This window comes from Arvicanthis niloticus, chromosome 14 (genome assembly GCF_011762505.2).
Source record: "Arvicanthis niloticus isolate mArvNil1 chromosome 14, mArvNil1.pat.X, whole genome shotgun sequence".
NCBI lineage: Eukaryota > Metazoa > Chordata > Mammalia > Rodentia > Muridae > Arvicanthis > Arvicanthis niloticus.
Genome location: NC_047671.1, coordinates 74,510,425 through 74,522,638, shown reverse-complemented (window position 1 = coordinate 74,522,638; position 12,214 = coordinate 74,510,425).

Genomic DNA, 12,214 nt, shown 5'->3' with positions numbered 1-12,214 from the left:
CCTCTCCCCTCTCCCCTCTCCCCTCTCCCCTCTCCCCTCTCCCCTCTCCCCTCTCCCCTCTCCTCCCCTCTCCTCCCCTCTCCCCTCTCCCCTCTCCCCTCTCCCCTCTCCCCTCTCCTCCCCTCTCCTCCCCTCTCCCTCTCCCCTCTCCCCTCTCCCCTCTCCCCTCTCCCCTCTCCTCCCCTCTCCCCTCTCCTCCCCTCTCCCCTCTCCCCTCTCCCCTCTCCCCTCTCCCCTCTCCCCTCTCCCCTCTCCCCTCTCCCCTCTCCCTCTCCCCTCTCCCCTCTCCCCTCTCCCCTCTCCCCTCTCCCCTCTCCCCTCTCCCCTCCTCCCCTCTCCCCTCTCCCCTCTCCCCCTCCTCCCCTCTCCCCTCTCCCCTCTCCCCTCTCCCCTCTCCCCTCTCCCCTCTCCCCTCTCCCCTCTCCCCTCTCCCCTCTCCCCTCCTCCCCTCTGCCCTCTCCCTCTCTCCTCTCTCCCCTCTCTCCCCTCTCTCCCCTCTCTCTCCTCTCTCTCCTCTCTCCCCTCTCTCTCCCCTCTCCTCCATTTCCCTCTCCCTCTCCCCTCTCCCCTCTCCCCTCTCCCCTCTCTCCCTTCTCTCCTCTCCCCTCTCCCTCTCCTCCTCTCTTTCCCCCTCTCCCCTTTCCCTCTCCCCTCTCCCCTCTCCCCTCTCCCCTCTCCTCCCCTCTCCCCTCTCCCCTCTCCCCTCTCCTCCCCTCTCCCCTCTCCCCTCTCCCCTCTCCCCTCTCCCCTCTCCTCCCCTCTCCTCCCCTCTCCCCTCTCCTCCCCTCTCCCTCTCCTCCCCTCTCCCCTCTCCCCTCTCCCCTCTCCCCTCTCCCCTCTCCCCTCTCCCCTCCTCCCCTCTCCCCTCTCCCCTCTCCCCTCTCCCCTCTCCCCTCTCCCCTCTCCCCCTCCTCCCCTCTCCCCTCTCCCCTCTCCCCTCTCCCCCTCCTCCCCTCTCCCCCTCCTCCCCTCTCCCCTCTCCCCTCTCCCCTCTCCCCTCTCCCCTCTCCCCTCTCCCCTCTCCCCTCTCCCCTCTCCCCTCTCCCCTCTCCCCTCTCCCCTCTCCCCTCTCCCCTCTCCCCTCTCCCCTCTCCCCTCTCCCCTCTCCCCTCTCCCCTCTCCCCTCTCCCCTCTCCCCTCTCTCCCCTCTCCCCTCTCCCCTCTCCCCTCTCCCCCTCTCCCCTCTCCCCTCTCCCCTCTCCCTTCTCCTCCCCTCTCCCCTCTCCCCTCTCCCCTCTCCCCTCTCCCCTCTCCCCTCTCCCCCTCCTCCCCTCTCCCCTCTCCCCTCTCCCCTCTCCCCTTTCCCCCTCCTCCCCTCTCCCCTCTCCCCTCTCCCCCTCCTCCCCTCTCCCCTCTCCCCTCTCCCCTCTCCCCTCTCCCCTCTCCCCTCTCCCCTCTCCCCTCTCCCCTCTCCCCTCTCCCCTCTCCCCTCTCCCCTCTCCCCTCTCCTCCCCTCTCCTCCCCTCTCCCCTCTCCTCCCCTCTCCCCTCTCCTCCCCTCTCCCCTCTCCTCCCCTCTCCCCTCTCCCCTCTCCCCTCTCCCCTCTCCCCCTCTCCCCTCTCCCCTCTCCCTCCCTCCTTTGCTCCCTCCTCTTTCTTAATTTCTTTTTTTTCTTTCTTTCTTTGGTTTTGGGACAGGGTTTCTTTCTGTAACCTTGGCTTGTTGGAGTTCATTCACTCTGTAGACCAGGCTGGCCTCAAACTTACAAAAATTTCCCCCTGCCTGTGCCTCCTGAGTGCTGAGATTAAAGGCATGTGACCTTTTGGATTGCTTATTTATGTGTTTGTTTATATGTTTGTGTATTTATTTATGTACTTATATACTTATTTATTTATTGTGTGTGAGTGTTTGGGTTGCATGTTGGTGAACCACCTGCATTTTGGTGCCTGAGAAGGTAGGAAGCCTCCATATGGATGCTGGGAATTGAACCCAGGTCCTTTCCACTCTTAACCACTGAACCAACTCTTCAGCCTAATCCCCCTTTTATCATTTTAATTTTGTTTGTTTTGAGATAAACTCTCATTATGTAGCCAGGCTGGCCTCAAACCAATGGGATCCTCCTGCTCTAGCCTCCCAAGTGCTGGGATTACAGCTGCATGCATGCATGCATGCATGGTTTTAGAGTTTAATGTTTGTGAAGATTTGCTTTTCTCCAGAAAACATAACAAAGAGCATTAGAGGACCTAGGTCCTGAGAAAGCCAGAGTCCTGGTGCAGACTCTGTTGCTGCTGCTTTTCAGGTCATTTCCTTTACTGCTGCTCCATAAAAGGGAGGCAGGGATTCAGCCCCAGATCACATCTCTGCTTTTTGAGCTGCTCCCTTGCAGTGGGTCTTTAGCTGCCTGGGGCAGGATAAGTGCACAGGAATACATGATAAACACAGAAAGAATAAATACACAGGAATATATGATAAATACATGGGAATACATGATAGACACAGAGAGAATAAATACTCAGGAATACATGATAAATACACAGGAATGCATGATAGACACGGAGAGAATAAATACATGAGAATACATGAGATGCACAGAGAGAAGACGTGCACAGGACACTCTCTCTGGGGTAGGCTTCGGTGTGTTTCAGTCATACCAAGACCATAGCTGTTGCTGTTCTCTAAGTAGATGTAGCTTGTAGCTGTTCCTGTGGTAATGCTGTAGAAGAAACCAGACTGGACAGACTGCCCGGGGTGGTTGCTGCCTGAGTTCACATTAGTTTAAGTCAATCCGTTGGGAAAGTCTCAGTTAAAGTCTTTAGGAGCATAGGATACACCTTGTCCTCTAGTGCACAGTGGGATTTCTGACAAGATTTGACCTTTCAACAAGTTACAAAGATATTGTTCATTTCAATTCTCCTCCCCTTCCTCCTTGCCCCCCCCCCATTTTTGGTGGGATGGGGAGGGGAATGGGAGAAGGAGGGATGTGGATGTGGATGTGGGGATGAATGACACTGATAGCTCAGGCTGGCCTAGAACTTGTTATGTAAAGCAGGCTGGCCTTGAATTTCCAGTGGCTCATCTTCCTCAGCCTTTGGAGTGCTGGGATTAGAGAAAAGGCCACTAAGTATGGCTGAGATACTGGTCTTGGTTTTAAGTTAAAAGACAAAACATGTTAGAGGGGGCTTTCTACTGTATAACGAGTAACAGAGGCCCTAAGTCCACGTGAGTTTGGACCCTAGGAAGTCTGTGCTTTGTACATATTTACTAGGAAGGAAGGGCTTGGTCAGGGTAGAGAAAAGGAGAGGAATGGGGTGAGGGAAAGTGCAGAGGCCAGGGCAGAGTTGAAGCTCTGAGTAGGGGCAGAGACAAATGCAGGTTCAGATGCAGGAACAGAGTATCTATTTATTTTACACAGTGGGACTGTGTACCTCAGGCTGGCCTTGAACTCATAAAGTTCAGCCTGCCTCTGCCTTACGCTGTAATGAGAACAAAAGGCCTGTGTGTAATTTTCACTGTTGAATTTGGACAGTGTCTGTGGCAGCTTCTAGATGCCCAGTAGCTGAAAAGGGCCAGAGACTCAGCAATGTCCTGGAACCTGATGTTGTTAACAGGAGGATGACTAACACCTCCAAGTAGACACTGTCCAGGTGCTTCAAGAGGACAGTCCTCTGACCTTTAATATTAATCCCAGCATACAGCGGGAGAGGCAGGCACATCTCTATTGTTTCTACACCAGCCTGGTCTACATAGAGTCCCAGGTCAGACAGAGCTACCCAGTGAAGAGGCTGAATACTATTAGGGATGAGGAAGCTTAAGGATGCAGACTCTAGCATACACAGGTCTCATCTTCTGCACCTCAGAAAAAGAAAACAAACAAAACACATTTAAAGACACCTTCATATCTTTGGGTTGGGGAAATTAAATCTTTGTGCTGGTACTTAATACACTTCTCTACCACAGAACTGGACCCCAGCCTTGCTTCCCTCTCCTCTCCTGCCCCCTCCCTCTCTCCCTGCCTTCTTCTCTTCCCATGAGTGTATATGTGTGTGTGTGTGTGTGTGTGTGTGTGTGTGTAGAACTGGGGAAACAACACAGGGTCTTAAACATGCTATGTACTCCTTAACCAAGTTCTGTCCCCAGGCTTCTTTCATCTTTTTTTCTGAGATAGGATCTTACTAAATAGCCTGGGCTGGCCTTGAATTCACTCCATGGCAGGATGGTAATCCTCCTGCCTTAGACTCTAGTGTGTTGGGATACTAGGTGTGCACACTTTCAGCTGGCTTGCTTTAGTCTTTTAAACTTGGAGACTTAGAAGTAGATTAAGATGGGCCTGATGTCACAATCTAATCTCAGCATTTGGGATGCGGAGGCAAGGAGTTCAAAGCCAGCCTGGGCTAGACCCAGCCTTTAAAAAAAAAAAAAAAAAACCTAACAGAACAAAGAAAAAGGCTTTAATCCCAGCACTTGGGAAGCAGATCTCTGTGATTTCGAGGCTAGCCTGGTCTAAAGAGGGAATTCCAGAACAACAACAGCCAGGGCTACATAGATAAACCCTGTCTAGGACGCCACCCACCCAAAAAAAGAAATAAAGATAAAAAGAAAAAGAGAGAGAGAGGGAAGGAGGGAAGGAGGGAGGGAGGGAGGGAAGAAGGAAGGAAGGGAGAAAGGAAGGAAGGAAGGAAGGAAGGAAGGAATCGAGAAACAGACAAAAGCAGAGGCCGAACTCTACCTCCAATGCCCCAGGACTTGGCTTCAGTTACCATTGTTGAAACTTTGGAATCTCTAGACAGTTGAAAAATACTAAATAAGAAAATCCTTAGGCCAGGCAGTGGTGGCGCAGCCTTTAATCCCAGCACTTGGGAGGCAGAGGCAGGCGGATTTCTGAGTTCGAGGCCAGCTTGGTCTACAGAGTGAGTTCCAGGACAGCCAGGGCTACACAGAGAAACCCTGTCTCAAAAAAAAAAAAATCATCTAAAACAAATAAGTACTAGCTATGTTATTATTGCTTTTATTATTCTGAAGTGTCCTGACACCCAGGGTAGAAACTCTTTAGCCTCAGAGTAGGGAGAGAAAAAAAAAAAAAACAAAAAAACAAAAAAACTTAGAACTCTGAATGTTTCGAGGGCAAAACAAAGCAGAGCAGGATTCTCCTAGTCCTCAGTTTCCCAGCCCTTTCTAAACCTCCCCCTGTACTGTTACATTTTCCTGCTTCTCTGGGTCGAGGATATGGTTCTGGAGTTATAGAGGAGTGTAGGGAAAGAACTGTGTCTGAACCAAACAATTGTATTTTGAAGAACACTGATGAGACGCTTTGCCTAGTGCCTGAGCATGAAGGGACACAAGGGAGGTCATCAGTAAGTGTCACTGCCAGGGGACCCGGTGGCACCTCCTTCTCTTCCAGCTTTCTGCTCAAAATCAGGTCACTGAATTCCTCCCAGAAGAAACTTGAAAGTAGATGTACATGTGAATTATTTTGGCTATTTTTTTATAAAGAATTCTACTCTGCAGGTTTACCTAGGACTTCTTATGTAGCCCAGGCTACCCTCCAATTTGTGGCAATTCTCCTGCCTCAGCCTTTCATCCTTCAGAGGGCTTAGATTACAGGCATGTGTCAGCTTTTTTCGTGTGTGAGACAAGGTCTCTCCTTATTGGCATGGCTGGAGCCATGTAGACCAGGTTAACCTGCAGCTCTGAAAGAACTGCTTACCTCTGCCTCGTAAGAACTGTGATTTAAGGTGTTCACCATCACACCTGGCTCACCAATACTTTCTTGTGATTATTATTACTAACAATAGAAACAATCAAAAGACTGGGGTATGGAGATGCCTTAATGGTATAAATAAATAGATAAGTAAATACTGTGTTTATTTGTTGATAATTTTATATGTGTGTGTGAAGATATATATATATCGATATATCTTCGAATGTCCTCGGGATCCCCCCGCACCCACACAACACCAACAAGTCCAAAACAAACACTCTCAAGCATGTTAGTACTGGGCTCTGTCACCAACTTGTTTAATTTTTCTTTCCCACCGTGTGTTTGTTAGGAGGGCACACACATGTGACACAGCACATGTATGGGAGTCCGTTTTCTCTTTCTACCATCTGAATTAAGGGGACTGAGCTCAGACTGTCAGGCTCAGAGGCTGGGCCTTTACCTGTTCAGCCACCTCACTGGTCCTCAATGTACATGTCTTTAGTCCTCACTCCTCTGAACACCAAGATCACCTTTGAAGGTACAGAAAAGGCCGAGCGAGTCCTAGTTCCTGGGCTTAAACTACTCGTGGCTTATGGGAAAGCAAAGACCATCAAACCACCACCAACAAACTCCACAAAAACAAACCTATAATAATATAGCCTGACGCCGGGCATTGGTGGCGCACACCTTTAATCCCAGCACTTGGGAGGCAGAGGCAGGTGGATTTCTGAGTTCGAGGCCAGCCTGGTCTACAGAGTGAGTTCCAGGACAGCCAGGGCTACACAGAGAAACCCTGTCTCGAAAAAACAAAAACAAACAAACAAACAAAAAAAATTAATATAGCCTGACACTTTTATTACAGACAGTTCTGTGGGAGCAAGCAGAGGACGTGAGTCACTTTCTGTCTGGACAACAGAGAATATCTACCTCAGGGCACCAAGAAAGTGGATTTTGAACAAAGCTAACAGAACAGGTGAATGTCTGAAGATCTGACCAGGCCTGTTAAATCTGGAGAATGGCAACTTACAAGAAAATGATTCAGAAGGACCTGGTACAGTTTCCTACTCTTTCTAGGGCCTCACAGTTGTTCAGCAGGAGCATGTGACCGCACAGGCTAAGCCACAGTGACAGTAAGGAATGTTGGCTCTAGAGGATCTTGGGTGACATTAGTAACAGCTCTGCCTAAGGTCCTTCAAGAACAGGAAGTCCAAATGTTAGGAAGATAGGATAGAGAATGTAAGACTCAAGTAGGTTACCGTGGCTCATGCCTGTGATTTACCCCAGCTTCCTGGAGGCTGAGGCAGGAGAACTGCTGTCAACTAGAGATCACTCAGAGCCATATAGTGTGGTCCTGTCTCAAAAGTAAAAATAAAATTAAGAAATCAGGGCACGGTGGTACACACCGTCTGTCACAGTACTTACAAGGTAGAAGGGGTGGATGGATCTCTGTACATTGGAGGCCAACCTGGTCTACATAGTGAGTTCTATACAGTCAGAGCTACATAGAGAAACCCTGTCTCCAAAGAGAAAAGGAAGGAGGGAGGGAAGAAGGGAAGGAGGAGGGACGGGAGAAGGGAAGGAGGGAGGGAGGGGGGAAGGGAAGGAGGGATGGAGAGAGGAAAGGAAGGAGGGAGGGAGGAAGGGAGGGAGGGAGGGAAGGGGGAAAGAAATAGAAATCAGAATCCATTTCCCCTTCCAATAGAAAAGGCCTACAGCATGTTTAAACAAGGCAAGCAACTGAACCAGCCCTTCTTCTGAAGAGATTATAGGACTTATATTCCGGAGGACATGCGACATGTTTAAGGTTGCGGCCATCACAGCTGTTTGTCCTTTTTGGTTACTTTCCTAAAGTTTACGTGGAGATGTTAAAGCAAATGTAGTTAGAAGAGAGAGGACTGAGACCTTGACTACACCTCAGCACTCCTGGGTCACAGCTATGGTCGCTCTACCCTCGGTCCTTCAGATAAAGCTAGCTAGTCTCACTGTGGAGGGTGGCAGAGACCAGGCAGGGGTGTGGGTGAACCCTCACTCTTTCTGGACAGACCTCGGTAAAGTAACTTTTCCCTACCTCACTAATGTGCAAATAAAGTTGGGGGCGAGGCATTTCACTTCAGCCGCACATCCTAAACTAGGAAGGCACAGCAGAGCAGAGTGAGTTTATTGGTTAGCTGCCATGATCACACCCTCAGAGAGGGACTTAGCTTTTGAATCCTGGGATTGGTTCTAGAAAATCTCCTAACCTGCTGCTGGGCTCCTGAGTGACAGAGGTTTACCCCTCCTTAAGACATGCAGACTAGACAAGACAGACAGCTCCTCCCCAGATATCTTTCTTCCCTAACTCTGACTTTGCAGTTCCTTGAACAGGCTGGCACTGCTCTTTTATGTACAAATTAAAGAAAAATGATATTCCTGTTACTTGTTTCAGAGAATAGTCTGCCAGCGGTGAGGATTCCTAGCAGGAATGTGAATTAAAGGGTTCAGTCCTTGGGTTTTGTTTGGTTTGGGCCATCAGTTGGGAGTGGAGTATGAACATTTAAATTTGAATGATCTTTTGGGGCGTGGTAGATCAGAATTTCAGTAATCCTAGCCCTGGGGGTGGGGTGGGCATGAGGCTAAAGAATTACAAACTTGAGGTTAGCCTGGGTTACACAATGAGGCCTATCTCAAAAGCCCAAAACAAACAATGCATGAATGGATGATTAGCATAAACAAACAGTACAATAAACTTGAATGATTTTTAGCTATGTTTAGTAGTCTCAGAACTTCTTGGACACACTTTAAAACACAGCACAGATCTTGAGTTTAGGCCATCTCAATACTCAATCCGTGTCTGAGACTAAAGCCTTAGACTCTGTGGGGGAAATAGGCGGAAAAATGATGAAGGTCTTCTTTCCCAAACAGCGTCCAATATTATAATATACACAAGACCCGTGGATGTCATGCATGACACTCTTGGTGCTGAGGGTCAGTGGAAAGCGACAAGTCTTTAGGGACCATCTGAGACAATCAATCTTAGGCAATCGACCTGCAGATAGGGCTGAGTGTGGCTCGTGGTGGAGTGTGTTCTTGGCAAGTAGGTTGTTGGTCTATGGTGACTGACATCTCTAATCCCCGCACTCACGAGAGTCTCCGTGAGTTCAAGACTACTTCCTTCTACATAGTGAGACCCTGTCTCACAGCAATGAGAAAGTCGTACTGGCTTCTTTCTGATCAGAACTGTCTTTAAGGAACCTTCTAGAATTGATTCTATACTCACATGTGGTGAATGATGAAGGAAGATGAAATCACTGTTCTGATTATCTTCTGTCCCTCTGTTGCTCTTAACAGGAGCTTTGGAAATCACCATGATTTCCTCTGGTCAAAAAAACAAAAACAAAACAAAAAATCAGTCGGGCATGGCGGCATACTCTTTAATCCCAGCACTTGGGAGGCAGAAGCAGGCGGATTTCTGAGTTCGAGGCCAGCCTGTTCTACAGAGTAAGTTCTAGGACAGCCAGGGCTACACAGAGAAACCCTGTCTCGAAAAACCAAAACAACAACAACAAAATTATACACACAAAAAAGATAATTTTAAGAAAACTCTGTCCAGGGGCTGGAGAGATGCCTCAGTAGTTTTAAGTAGTTTGCTCTTCCAGAGGACACAGGTTCAATTCCCAGTACCCACATGACAACTCTCATCTGTCTATAACTCCAGTTCCAGGGGAATCCAGTACCCTTATACAAGCAAAGCTCCAATGAACATAAAATAAAAATAAATTTAAGAAGAAGAAGAAGAAGAAGAAGAAGAAGAAGAAGAAGAAGAAGAAGAAGAAGAAGAAGAAGCTGTGTCCATTTACTTACCTTGTATAGGTTCTCTTCCCCCCTCTCTGACACACACACATGTACACACACACACACACATGTACACACACACACATACACACACACACATACACACACAAATATGATAAATAGCATTTATTTCAATGCTAATAGGACAGTATCTGAGTATAGTGATCAAAACTGGGAAATTAAATTTTGATATATTACTCCTGTCAAGCAAGGTGGTGTGTATACATCCATAATTCCAGCACTTAGGAGCCTAAGCCAAAGACCTCATGTTTCACATCAGCCTAGGCTACACCATGCGACCCTGTCTAAAAGTAAACAAACCAAACAAAAACAAACCATAAAAAAACAAAAGCCAGCAGTCAGGAGGCTGAGGCTGGAGAACCAGTAGTTTAAAGTAGAGCCTGCACAGGCCACATAGTAAAACCCAATCTCAAATAAATAAATAAGTCACACACATACACATGCAGGGGCACACATGCATGATCTTGTCAAATCTCAAACTCAATTTGACTTTTTCCAATTATTCTATATTCAGGTGGCTCCAGACTTGAATGCAGGGAACCACTGTTCATACTGTCTGTCTCCTTGGTCTTTCATCTAGGACAATCTCTGACATTTACAACACTGACACTCGCAAAGTCCTGGCCAATTGTTTTATGGAATGGTCATCTATTGTCTCACATTCTCTCCTAGGTCCTTCTTGCTGCCAGAGAGACATGGGGCCCTCCTCAGGCCATTGTTGCCCAGAGGCACACAATAGAGTCACCCTTCTGCAAATAATCTCCACTTTAATACACTGACTAACTCTATCTACCTTGTATGTCTTTCAATCCAAGCATATAGAACACACTAGGAATTCCAGCATTTGAGAAGTCGAGGCAGAATTTTTTGTTAGACACAGGAGCATCCTGTTGCCCAGGATTCCTGTTGCCTAGACTGGTCTCCAGATTCTGGCTCAAGGTTCTTTCTTTCTCAGCCTTGCTCGTAGCTGGAACCACAGATGCACATGGCAATGCCTGTGACTTAAGCTACCATCAGTGAGTCTTCTCTGAATCATTATTACTGGTCTGTTTTCCAGAAGGTGATTTCATTATTCTGCTTATCAGCTATACTATATGTTACACAGGCTTTGTGGTTTGTGCCAGCCTAGGCAGCCTTCAATGATCCATAGGATAAGCACAAGAAAAGACTGTTAATCTACATTTATTCTGCTGTCCCTCTTACCAAAACACCTCTGAAGGTGTGATGCCCAGACAAAGGTGGTAGATCATCTGCCTCCACACACCGACGCTGACTCCTGATGCTTTAAGCCTTCCGCAGAAATTCTGGATCTTTTCTGCCAAAGAATCCAGATGCAATTTAAAAGCTTTATTTCACCTGGGCTGTGGGGGCACATATCTTTAATCTCAGCACTTGGGAGATAGAGGTGGATCTCTGAGTTCGAGGCCAGCCTGGTCTACAGAGTTCCAGGACAGCCAGGGCTACACAGAGAAACCCTGTCTCAAAAAACAAACAAACAAACAAACAAACCCCAAAACAAGCAAAAAAGTATTCTCTCTCTCTCTCTCTCTCTCTCTCTCTCTCTCTCTCTCTCTCTCTCTCTCTCTCCCCCCCAGGGGGAGGGGAGCATGCAGAGGTGAGTGCTCACAAAAGCTAGAAGCAGCTATCAGATGCCATGGAGCTGGAGTTACAATGTTTGTGAGCCACGCATGTGGGTGCTGTGATCACAGCTCTGACCCTCTGATACAGCAGTGCATCCTCTGTGGGTGCTGTGATCACAGCTCTGACCCTCTGACACAGCAGTGCATCCTCTGTGGGTGCTGTGATCACAGCTCTGACCCTCTGACACAGCAGTGCATCCTCTGTGGGTGCTGTGATCACAGCTCTGACCCTCTGACACAGCAGTGCATCCTCTTAAACCATTGAGCCCTCAGTCAACCCTTGAGCAGATTTTGTTTTGTTTTGTTTTTTTGAGACAATATTTTGCTAAGCAACACAGACTGGCATCCAATCATGACCCTTCTGTGTCAACCTTCCAGCCCTGGACATGCTCTAATGTGTGCTCACCCTTGGTAATATTTTAAAACATAATTTGTCCTCAGAACATCACGGTAGAGGGATGTGGGAATAGTTATTGTTACTTCAAGCCTGTGAGCAGCTGAGTTGGTGCTCGCCTAGCTTGCCTGAGACTCTGGGGTTGATCCCCTGCACCACATAGAACCCAAGAGTGATGGTGCACACCTGTATCAAGTGCTAAGGAGCTAGAGGCAGGGGCTCAAAAGCTCATTGTCATTCTTGGCAAGGTCAAGGCCAGCCTGAGCTACCTGCAATCCTGTCTCAAAACAAACCCAGGTTGTAGAGCCCTCCATCTGGCTCAGAGGTGACGATCTGGTGAATAGTGTTGAGAAATGTTCAGCTCCTGTCTGGAACCTCTCTAAAGACACACAGAGATCATTCGATGTGTGAAAAGATTCTTGTTTATATTTTATTATTTATTTTCTCAGTACAAGAATTGGAAACCAGGTTCTTGTTCATGATAAGCAAATTCTCTACCTCAAACCTGCCCACAGAAGACACTTCCTGCAGACATAATTTACAATAGTCATTTCTATCACAGGCAAGTCTTTTTTCCCCTCTTTTGTTTTTGTGGTGGTAGCAATTGGGGGCGGGGACAGGGGCAGGGGAGGGGGAAGGGGAGCAGGAGTGGGAGGGGGCAGAGTTTCTGATAGCCTAGGTTGGCTTCAA